The following is a 12,169-nucleotide window of genomic DNA, read 5'->3' as shown; positions in this document are numbered from 1 at the left end:
GTAAACTAACTTTTGTTCGGCGAAAGGGGTGTGTGTTTTAATTGTGGTAAAAAGGGCCATTTTGTTTGCACATGTCCATCCCGATCACATGGTAAACAACTGCCAGGAAAACTAGGTGGCTCGAGTAGCGGGGAGGTTAGCAACCCAGGTGTCCTCATTATGTCCGTAGGTAGGACACAATTTTTCTTACCAGCAGTAGTCCACCTGGGTGGGTTTAAGGTGGACGTGTCTGCATATCTGTCTTGTCATATCAGACCATCCTCATCCCCCATTGTAGTGGGGTTCTTTTTTGTAATGAAAAAAGATGGGACTTTACGCCCTTGCCTGGATTTCTGTGAACTTAATAGGATCACCGTCTGTGATGCTTATCTGCTCCCTCTCATTCCAAACCTTTTTAATCAAATTGTAGGGGCAGAATAGTTCTCTAAGATGGACCTCAGGGGGGTGTGTAATCTCATCCACATTAAAGAGGGAGATGAGTGGAAAACAGCGCTCAATACGCCTGACATACACTATGAGAATATGGTGATGCCTTTTGGGTTTACGAACATGCCTGCCGTCTTTCAACACTTTGTAAATGACATCTTTAGTCACCTCGTAGGTGGTAATATATCTGGATGACATATTAATTTATTCACTTAACCTTGAGTCACACCAGGTACATGTCAAGTATAAAAAATGTTTCAGCACAACCTACTAGGGAGGTGCACAAATATAGGTTCCCAAACCTTAATACGTGAAATAATTTATAATTGGCACACTCCAAAAATGTGATGCAAAGGGGAATATTTAATGTACATACAATAGTCACAAACGTTTCGGTCCGTGTGGACCTTCATCATTGTGCTACTTCGGTGGATACCGCATAGCTGCACCAAGTCCATTGCGCGTTTTCCTTCAACGGCTGGACTGCGACATCATTTAGTGTTCTCCTCAACACTCTCCAGTTGATGCAAGCTAACCTTATTGGGGCCCACCATATGGTTCACATCACCTCAGCTATATACCTAGCACACTGATGAAGGTCCACGTGGACCGAAACGTTTGTGACTATTGTATGAACATTAAATATTCCCCTTTGCATCACATTTCTGGAGTGTGCCAATTATAAATTATTTACCAGGTACATGTCAGGCAGATTTTACGTATACTCTGAGACAATAAATTATATGTCAAGCCCGAGAAGTGTATGTTCTCGGTTGAGGAGATCCCTTTCCTAGGATATGTGTTGTCTTCCACTGGTTTTTGCATGGATCCAACGAAAGTCCGAGCGGTATTGGATTGGGATTGTACCAAGGATTTGACGGTGTTACAAAGGTTTTTAGGTTTAGTCAACTACTACCGTAAATTCATAAAGAACATTTTGGTAGTGCCTCTTACGGATATGACCAGAAAGGGAACGGACTACTCCAAGTGGTCCAGTACTGCCAGGAAGGCATGTAATATGTTGAAGAGGTGTTTTTCTTCTGCGCCGATCATTATTCAACCTGACTTCTCTCAGCCTTTTACTGTTGAGGACGATGCATCTGAGGTGGGAGAGGGGGCTGTATTGTCACAGGGTGCGTCTCCTGGTAAATGGCAACCATGTGCTTATTTTTCTAAAAAACTGTCACCCGCTGAGAAAACTTATGACATTGGTAACAGAAAACTCTTGGCAATCAAATGGCCTTTGAAGAGTGGGGTCATTTTTTGGAGGGAGTGGTTAACCAAGTTATGGTAAACTCTTCACGGATCATAAGAATCTGGTATATCTGGAAACGTCTAACACCTCGACAAGCAAGACAGGCATTGTTCTTTACCAGGTTTAAGTTTTTTGTCACATATAGGCCGGGGAACAAAAAAATAACGGCAGGTGACTTATCCCATTGCTTTCCTGGGGGAGGAGATAAGTGTGAACCAGTATCTATTCTTCAAAAAGGGGTGGTTATGATGTCTATATGCTTTAATCTGGAAAGAGAGGTTGTTGACACTCAATGGGATGCCCCTGCTGCCTGTCCCCTTGGTAAACTGTTTGTTCCTGTTAATATACGTCTTAGAGTCCTTAGCGAACATCACGATTCAGTGTTGGCCGGACACCCTGGTAATAAAGCCACTGCTGATCTGCTTACTCTGTGTTTTTGGTGGCCAGGTGCTCATCAGGATGTCTGGGAGTATGTAGCCGCCTGCTGTGTCTGTGCGCGTTCTAAGACCTCTCATACTCGCTTGTCAAGGGCTCTCCAACCATTAGAGATTCTCAGTAAACCTTGAACTCACTTGTCGGTCGATTTTATTACGGATCTTACCGTGTCAGAAAGAAATACTGTAATACTGATGGTGGTAGAAGGATTCCGTAAAATGTTTCATCTTACCAGCTTTACCGAACGCCAAATCCTTGGGGCAAGTTCTCCTTAGGGAAATAATTAGATTGCATGGGATCTCAACCGATATGGTTTCTGATCGGGGGTGTAGTACAAATTTTGGAGGGCATTTTGCACCTTTCTGGGGATTCATTTGTCTTTTTTCTTCCTCTTTTCACCCGCAGTCTAATGGGCAGACTGAATAGTTTAAACAGAATGTAGAGATGTACTCAGGTGTCTTGTATCTGAAGTTCATGAGGACTAGGTTACCTATTTACCGTTAGCCAAATTCGCTGTAAATAATCGTTGACAAGAATCGACCGGTAAGTCCCCGTTTATTGAGGCATATGGGTTCCATCCTCAGTTAAGTTCATGTAATAGTAATCACTAGCGTTGAGTGAAACGGATCGGTCATTTTCATAAATCGCCGACTTTTAGGCAAAGTCGGGTTTCACAAAACCCAAACCGATCCTAGTGTGGGATCGGCCACGCGGTCGGCGATCAGAGCGCCAAAGTCGCGTTTCGCATGACGCTGTTACCGCCGTTTTTCATCCAATGAAGGAGGACGCAGAGTGTGGGCAGCGTGATGACATAGGTCTCGGTCCCCACCATCTTAGACAAGGGCATGGCAGTGACTGGCTTACTGTCTGCGGCGTCACAGGGGCTATAAAGGGGCGTGCACACCGACCGCCATCTTACTTCTGCCGATCTGAGCATAGGAAGAGGTTGCTGCAGCTTCGTCAGAAGCAGGGACAGAGTTAGGGAGGGAATATTAACCCCCAAACCGCTTGTGCTGTAGCGGTTTTCACTGTCCCACACCACCTTTTTGTCCAGGGACAGTGGAGGTCATATTTTAGTGCATCAGCTGCATAGCTGTGTGCACGGTGCTGTGCAAACCAACTGCTTTTTTGAAAGCAAAAATCCTGTTGCTCCTTTCTGCACAGTTACCTGTCTTGTTTATTTGTCCACACTTTTTTGTTCTGAAGTCCTTTTTATTGCTGCCATACTTGTCCTGAGATCACTGTAGGGACTAGGGAGCGTGTTATTGCAGTTTTTTTTTTTCTTCATAATAATTCCAGCCACTTTCTGCCACGTTCATAGTGTTGTGTTATACCACAGGGCCAGAGTTAGGGTTCAGTGTCTCCCCCCAAAAAATGGAGATTCATATTCTCACACAGTGTATATTCAGCTGTACTGCTAGTGCGTCGTATATCAGGCAGCCACTTTCCGCCACGTTCATAGTGTTGTGTTATACCACAGGGCCAGAGTTAGTGTTCAGTGTCTCCCCCCAAAAAATGGAGATTCAACTTCTCACACAGTGTATATTCAGCTGTACTGCTAGTGTGTCGTATATCAGGCATCCACTTTCTGCCACGGTCATAGTGTTTTGTTATACCACAGGGCCAGAGTTAGTGTTCAGTGTCTCCCCCCAAAAAATGGAGATTCAAATTCCCACACAGTGTATATTCAGCTGTACTGCTAGTGCGTCGTATATCAGGCAGCCACTTTCTGCCACGTTCATAGTGTTGTGTTATACCACAGGGCCACAGTTAGTGTTCAGTGTCTCCCCCAAAAAATGGAGATTCAAATTCTCACACAGTGTATATTCAGCTGTACTGCTAGTGCGTCGTATATCAGGCAGCCACTTTCTGCCACGTTCATAGTGTTGTGTTATACCACAGGGCCAGAGTTAGTGTTCAGTGTCTCCCCCCAAAAAATGGAGATTCAAATTCTCACACAGTGTATATTCAGCTGTACTGCTAGTGCGTCGTATATCAGGCAGCCACTTTCTGCCACGTTCATAGTGTTGTGTTATACCACAGGCCCAGAGTTAGGGTTCAGTGTCTCCCCCCAAAAAATGGAGATTCAAATTCTCACACAGTGTATATTCAGCTGTACTGCTAGTGCGTCGTATATCAGGCAGCCACTTTTTGCCACGTTCATAGAGTTGTGTTATACCACAGGGCCAGAGTTGGGGTTCTGTGTCTCCCCCCAAAAGCAAGGCATCTTTCAGGCAAGCTACGTGTCAGCAGGGGAAGGTGGGGCAAAAGAATGTGAAATCCATGATTGGTTAATTTAAATGAAGGTTAGCTAATCAACATTTTTGGTAGCCAAACGTGTCCTTTTTTCGGTCAGTATTGAACCAGCAGCACTGAACACTCTTTCTGAAAGCACACTGACAGCAGGGCAATCGAGGTCCTGTAATCCATATTCTGGCAATTCAGGCCAGGTGTCTAGTTTAGATGCCCAGTAATCAAAGGGGAATGACCTGTGAGGGAGAACATCGATAAGGGCGGAAAAGTAGTTTGTAACCATACTGGACAAATGCTGTCTCCTGTCACTTTGAATCGATGCAGCTGTCCCTGTCGTGTCAGCGGTCATTGAGAAATCATTCCACAACCTTGTCATAAAACTCCTCTGTCCAACGCCACTTCGGATTTCTGCACCTCTAGCACCTCTGCTATGTTGCCCCCTGCAGCTCGTGTGAGAACCATCACCGCCGCTGTGTGCTGGGAATGCCTGAACCAAACGGTCTACAAGAGTTGCTTGCTTGGTAGCCAATATTTGACCTAGGTTCTCATGTGGCATGATATTTTGCAGTTTCCCTTTATATCTTGTATCCAGGAGGCAGGCCAACCAGTTGTCGTCATCGGTCATCATTTTAACAATGCGGGGGTCCCTTTTTAGGATACGCAAGGCATACTCAGCCATGTGGGCCAATGTTCCAGGTGTCAATTAACTGTTTCTGCTGGGTTGAGGACCACTTTCTTGCAAATCAACATCACAAGTGTCCCGCAATAAACCTGTACCAGACCTTGCAATGCCACCAGTTTCTATTGCCACCTGAGAATCATCCTCCTCCCATAAATATTCATCCCCATCATCCTCCTCCTCATCCTCTTCATCCGCCAATTCGTCCTGGACAGTTCCCTGAGCAGACAATGGCTGACTGTCATCAAGGCTTCCCTCCTCCTCGGCTGCAGACGCAACCTCCTTAATGTGCGTCAAACTTTGCATCAGCAGACGCATAAGTGGGATGTTAATGCTTATGATGGCGTCGACCACTGCACACCAGACAACTCCATGTCTGCCATCCAAGTGCCTGCCCGTGTATCCTCCCACAAATTAATTACAGCACGCCTCTGTTCGCACAGCCTCTGAATCATGTGCAGTGTGGAGTTCCACCTTGTTGCAACGTCGATTATTAGGCGGTGCTGGGGAAGATTCAGCGATCGCTGATGGTTCAGCATACGGCTGGAGTGTATGGGCATCCAGCGGATGTGCGAGCAAAGTCTTCGCATCTTCAGGAGCAGGGCTGGTAACTTTGGATAATTTTTGAGGAAGCCCTGCACCACCAGGTTAAAGGTGTGAGCCAGGCAAGGTATGTGTTTCAGTTCTGAAAGGGCTATGGCAGCCATAAAATTCCTTCCGTTATCACTGAATACCTTGCCTGCCTCAAGATGTACACTGCCCAGCCATGACTGAGTTTGTTGCTGCAAGTACTCCACCAGTACTTCCGCGGTGTGTCTGTTGTCGCCCAAACACTTCATTTGAAACACAGCCTGCTGACGCTTACCACTAGCTGTTCGATAATGGGACACCCCGTGTGCAACACTGGCAGCTGCGGATGGAGTGGTAGGGCAACTGCGCTCTGTGCACGAGCTTTTGCTTCTGGGGGAGGAGGAGGAGGAGTGGCGAACGCCTTATGCCAACTGTTTCCTTAGACTGTGGGATAGGCTGAACTGTCCCACTATGGCTGCCCCCTGTGGACCCTGCATCCTACACATTAACCCAGTGTGCCGTGATGGACACGTAACATCCCTGGCCATGCCTACTGGTCCATGCATCTGTTGTGAGGAGCACCTTTCCACTGACTGATTGCCTCAAGGCATGGACAATGCAGTCTTTGACATGCTGGTGGAGGGCTGGGATGGCTTTTCTCGCAAAGAAGTGGCGACTGAGTAGGTCATAGCGTGGTACTGCGTGGGCCATCAGGTCTTTGAAAGCTTCGCTTTCAACCAAACGGTAGGGCATCATCTGTAATGAGATTAGTATAGCAATGTGGGCGTTCAAATCCTGTGTACGCGGATGAGAGGATGAGTACTTTCTTTTCCTAACGAGAGTCTCTTGTAGGATGAGCTGGACTGGAGAGCTGCATATGGTGGAACTAGCGGTGGTGGTGGTGGACATGGCGGATTGAGAGAGAGTTTGTTATGGCATTCTTGTTGTTGGCCTACATACAGTCTTTCCTACCAATAACCTTGTGATTCCCTGACTGCTTTGGCCTTACGACAATACCTCCACATTTGTTGCTGGTGGTGTCCTAACCGGTGGGCTTACAGTGAGGGAAGCAATGTAGCATTGCTGACTACCTTCATTCCGAGCAGGTGCACCAACGGTACGGGACGTTTGGTAGTTAGTCCAGGCTTGCAAGTGCATGCTGGTTAAATGTCTAAGCATGCACGTTGTATTTAAATTTTGGAGATTCTTCTCTCTGCTAAAGGTCTTTGAGCATTTCTTACAGATAACTTTTGACTGATCATTCTGATCTTGGTTAAAAAATTGCTACACTACACTCTTCCTACTCTCGAAAACCTTTTCAGGCCTTGTGCGCTGTGCTACTTTCACCGAATGGCCACGCTCTCCTAAAACTGTTTTTGTTTTTCGCAAACATTTTTGGCCTGATACGGGCCTGCCAGAAGACAGCTGTTGCAATGTAGATGGCTGCTGCGGATCATCCTCCTCCGCTTCTGAGCTAGTGGCAGCGGCACCCTCTTCCCCCAATGGCTGCCAATCTGGGTCAACAACTGGGTCATCTATCACCTCCTCCTCAATGTCATGTGCACCTTCCTCAGTGTCACCGTGTAAGGTGCTATAGCGTTCGGGACAGGGCACCATAGTCTCATCAGGGTCACATTCTGGCTCAGTAAACTGCGAGGGCAATGTAGTGATCAGAGTCAATGGAACAGCATCACAATCTAGCTGCGGCTGTGCATCAGTGCACTCCATGTCCGATTCTTCTTGTAATTGGCTGTGTACAATTTCCCTTTCTAACCCAGGCACGGTATGTGTAAAGAGCTCCATGGAGTAACCTGTAGTGTCGCCTGATGCATCCTTCACTTTTGGTTTGGGAGAAGGACACAAGGAAACGTCTTTTTCCTGACCGGGAGCATCCACTGACGACTGGCTGCTCTTACATTTAGAACTTTGGGAAGAGGAGGCGAAAGAGCTAGAGGGTGAGTCAGCAAGGAAAGACAACACTTTTTCCTGCTTCTCTGGCTTTAAAAGCTGTTTTCCTACTCCCAGGTAAGGGAGCCTTCGAGGCCTTGTGTAGCCAGACGATGACACAGGCTGAACACCTCCAGCCTTAGGTGCTACTGTGCTTTTGCCACTACCACGAGATGCAGCACCACCAGCACCATCAGTACCAGCTGGCAACCCCCGCCCATGGCCTCTTCCACCAGACTTCCTCATTTTTTGGGGGGAGACACTGAATCACAACTCATATTACACCGTCATAATATGAAGGGCCCTGTGCCAGTACCGCCGCCCACGAGAGAGTGTTCCCCCCCAGCTTGAACAGTGCTCTACCACTTGCAATACTACCTCTCCCAGCTCCACCACTGTGTAGTCTGTGCGGTTAAAACCTTAAATGGCACTGCCAATACGAAATATTTGAAATGATAGATGATAGTTAAAATATACAGGGGCCCTGGCCTCCATTTAATACGTTGCGCCTACTACCACTGTCTTTATTATTTGGGCGTAATAACAGTGTCTGCCGCTGCTTCTTTTTTTCCTTCACTGAACAAAGCTGAACTTCAACTGTTGTCCCGTTTCAAATATTAAACTGCATTTGGCCTACTTGTTGGCTTGGGGCCTACTAACGGTGTCTGCCACTCCTTGGTGTTCTCCTGGTTTATTTTTCTTGCGCTTCAATCTTCAGGCTTTCGTTTAAATATTTTTTATATTAAACTGCATTTGGCCTACTTGTTGGGTTGGGCCTAGTAACATTGTCTGCTGCCGCCTCTTGTTTTCCTCTACTAAACAAAGCTGAGCTTGAAGCTTCAGGCTTTCGGCCTGTAACAACAATATGAAACTACATTTGGCCTAGTTCTTGGTTTGGGCCTAGTAACGTTGTCTGCTGCTGCCTCTTGTTTTCCTCTACTACACAAAGCTGAGCTTCAATCTTCAGGCTTTCGGCCTATATTTAGAATATGAAACTGCATTTGGCCTACTTGTTTGGTTGGGCCTACTAACGGTGTCTGACGCTGATTGTTGTTCTCTTCCACTGAACAAACCAATGCCGCCTGTTTACTCCTGTTACCAATTTTTAACAGCTTTTAGCCTACTTTTTATTTTGGGCCTATATCTGTGTTTCCTCCTCATTCCTGCCCATTGCCCAGCCAGTGCTAGATGAGTCTGCTGGTACATTGACACAGACCACTACATTCCCCTTGCACTCTACAAAGCCTGAATCTGACCCTGCTGAAACTCAGGTTCCCCTTCCCGCATACTATACCACCTTACATGGGGACAAAGAGGAAGGTGCAGATGAAAGTGCAGGTTCCTTCAACAGGTGGGGGGGGCATACTCATTCGTGACGTCACTGGCACAGGGCCCCTCATAGTACGCAAAAGTGTCTCTGCCGGTGGGAGGCGCCCCCGCCGTCAATCACAACGCCATACTTTGAGGGGCCCTGTGCCAGTGCCAATGCAAGCGAGTGTGCCCCCCCTGCTTGCTCAGGATCACAGCACTTGCAAAGTTGAAATACTTACCTCTCCCTGCTCCACAGCCGTGACATAGTCCGCGTTTCCTGGGCCCACGAAAAACTTGAGCCAGCCCTACTCCCCCCACAACTGTTGCCAAATGACCCCCAAATTTTCAATGCCTAACTATTATTATAAGGTAAATTAAGATTGACAAGCTTAAGTAACAAGAATTGATGTTTTTGGCATTAAAATGAGCTCTGTTGGTGTTTTCCTGTCCTACACTCACTGCCGACTTTGATTCTCCATTGACTTGCATTGGGTTTCGTGTTTCGGTCGGATCCCCGACTTTTCAAAATAATCGGCCGATTTCACCCGACCCGACTTTTGACAAAGTTGGGTTTCGCGAAACCCGACTCGATCCTGAGAAAGTAAAAGTCGCTCAACCCTAGTAATCGCCCTTCTGGATTACCATTTTCATCTTCTATTACTACTATATGGCAGGGGGTTACAAATAATTTGAAGAAGATGGGATCCAAATATAAGACTGTGGCTGATCGGAGACGTTTGGTGGGTCCGGACCTGTGTGTTGGTGACTTGGTATGGCTGTCCTTTAGGAACATTAAGCTGAAGGTTCCGTCTTGGAAACTGGGTCCCAGGTTTATCAGTCCTTTTAAGATCGTAGCCATTGTCAATCTCGTAGTATTTTGCCTTGATTTACCGCCTACCTTTAGGATCCATAATGTATTCCATCTATCTGTCCTCAAAAAATAAGTTGTGTCTTCAGTACGATCACCTCTACTACCACCGTCTCTTGTCATTGTCGATGGAAACTTGGAGTTTCAGATTGTGAAGATCTTGGATTCTCCTGTCGTTGTTCACTTTAGTATCTGGTACATTGGAGGGGGTATGGTCCTGAGGAGAGGATGTGGGTACCAGCATCTGATGTTCATGCAGCCAGACTGGTCTGGACTTTTCACGTGGCACACCCCGATAGGCTTGGTCCTGAGGTTCCAGAGGTCACTCGTAGAAGAGGGCATACTGTCACAGGGTTACCACAACAGTGTGGAGCCAGAAGACCACAGCATCTGATTGCTCATACTCCAGCACTGAAAAGAAGCATTTCACCTTCATTTTAAATGTGTTTATTTCTTCTGACAAAACAGGGGTTAATCGGCCATGTTGGAAATCCCTGTGTTCACAGCTGAGCTCCGTTAGCCACTCCCTTCCCATTTATAATCTGAGCTCTGTTACAAATCCTCGTCAGAGCAAGCATTTGCTACAAGGCTAATGGAGGGAGAGGAGTCATATGAGAAGGAAAGTTGGAGGAGTTATCTGTTGTTTGGTTTGTATGTTTGGTAAATCCTTCTCTATTTTGGTTTATTCCCCTACCATTACTCCCCGGTGCATTCCTCTGTTATATGTGATTGAATATTTTGTATGCCTGGAGTTTTCTGTTAACTCTGGTTTGTGTTGCCTTGTTTGTCGGGTTGGCGTACTACAGTGCACAGTAGCACCCCCTCTTCCCTGGGTGGGTGAAGAGAAGAGACAGAGGGCTAACTCTAGACATAAGGCAAGGGTGGAGGCCCCAGCATCTTCGCCATCTGAAGTATCCCAGGGAGCAGGACAAGCTAGGGCGCCCCCTAGTGTTAGGGACAGGGAAGGAGCCTCTGGTCTCAGGTCACCTGACAGCTTTGTCGTGACATACATTTTTATTGGGTCTCTCATTAATCACAAAGCCAGTATGACTGCCAAGACCACGCCTCAAATAACACTTGGGGCGTGTAGCTATGATTAGCATGGACCAGAAATATAAGTGCAAGGACATCTCAGTCAGCACCAAACTAAGAGTGATGACTGCAATTGGGCTCTCAATAATATGTAGACAATCACAAAAGCAGGCAGTAAAAATGTTTATGCCTTTAAGCTGTATTGCTGGAAAAGACGAATCCCATCAACAGCTAGGGTCACCAAAAAAGATGTTTATTGATCATATAAACCCAGTGTTGCTCCTGGAAGGCAAGATCACCAGACAGAAACTGGTCTATTTTTGGACATGTGATGAGGGCAATTTCATTAGAAAAGGAGATGCTGCTCGAAATTGTCAGTAGTAAAATCAAATAGGAGACCAAAGGCCCGTTGGCTGAACACCACCAAGAAAGATGGTGGGATGAACATCAAGCAATTGACAGAAAGCATAGAAAAACTGAGAAGCATGGCGAAAAATGGCCTATATTGTATCCAAGGGTCGAACGAGACTAAACCGACATAGCCATTTTGTTCATTAAATCTTTGCTGGTTTTGGGATTAAGAGTCCAGTGAGTGGGCCTACTCAGTATTCACAATAATTGACAGTAACCTCTATAGTCATATAGGGCAGGCTGTCACGTCACTTACTAAGACCGCCCATTGGACTCCTAATCTCACAATGACCAAGGATGTAAATGAACCTTTTCACACAAAACTATTTATATGTATTATTTTTTCCACATCTATGCTATAACATGGTGGCTATAGAATGAGAAACATTTTAAAGATGAAATGCTTGCATGACCAAGATTGTGCCTACATTGTGCTTAATCATATTTTACTTTACACCTTGGCTATCGATTTGTTGGAGGAAAAGACATTTCACCCCGAATCACCCGATCTCACTGAAAAAAGCGATCACTGAATTTTTGAAGTATCCGTATGTTAACTATATGGTATTATGCAGTATAGGACAGAATAAAACACAGAAATATAACTAGCCTGATATATTTATTCCTGTATAACATATTTTTATGATTCCATTGTGAAATATATAGCTTCAAAGACTTTCATGAAAATGTATTTTCCAAATATGTTTTTGCAGCCAGGGTTGTAACAAGTTACAACAGGAGTCCATGGCACAGTTTGGATACAGGCCACATTCTGCAGTGATCGTTGTCAGTTGAAGGTCAGTTCAGGGCATTGAAATATTTAGAGAATCAAAACATTCTTTAGTCTTTTAGGCTGTGTTCCTGAAAAATACACTAAAACTATGGTCCAAGCGTATTCAGTAACATATACAGTAGCATCCAACGCCAATAGAGCCTTTGTTAAAAAAACAAAAACAAACAAAACTACAGAAAATATACACAT

General features: G+C 45.7%; 1 protein-coding gene across 3 annotated transcripts in view; it reads right to left on the bottom strand.

The window, feature by feature from the left end:
• The window catches only part of LOC143766070 (occludin-like), a 120,131-nt gene that overhangs the window by 96,203 nt on the left and 11,759 nt on the right, over nucleotides 1-12,169 (bottom strand). The window lies entirely within an intron of this gene.

The sequence above is a fragment of the Ranitomeya variabilis genome, chromosome 1 (genome assembly GCF_051348905.1).
Source record: "Ranitomeya variabilis isolate aRanVar5 chromosome 1, aRanVar5.hap1, whole genome shotgun sequence".
NCBI lineage: Eukaryota > Metazoa > Chordata > Amphibia > Anura > Dendrobatidae > Ranitomeya > Ranitomeya variabilis.
The sequence above is the reverse complement of the archived record's forward strand: the minus strand, read 5'-3'. Positions and strand labels throughout refer to the sequence as shown.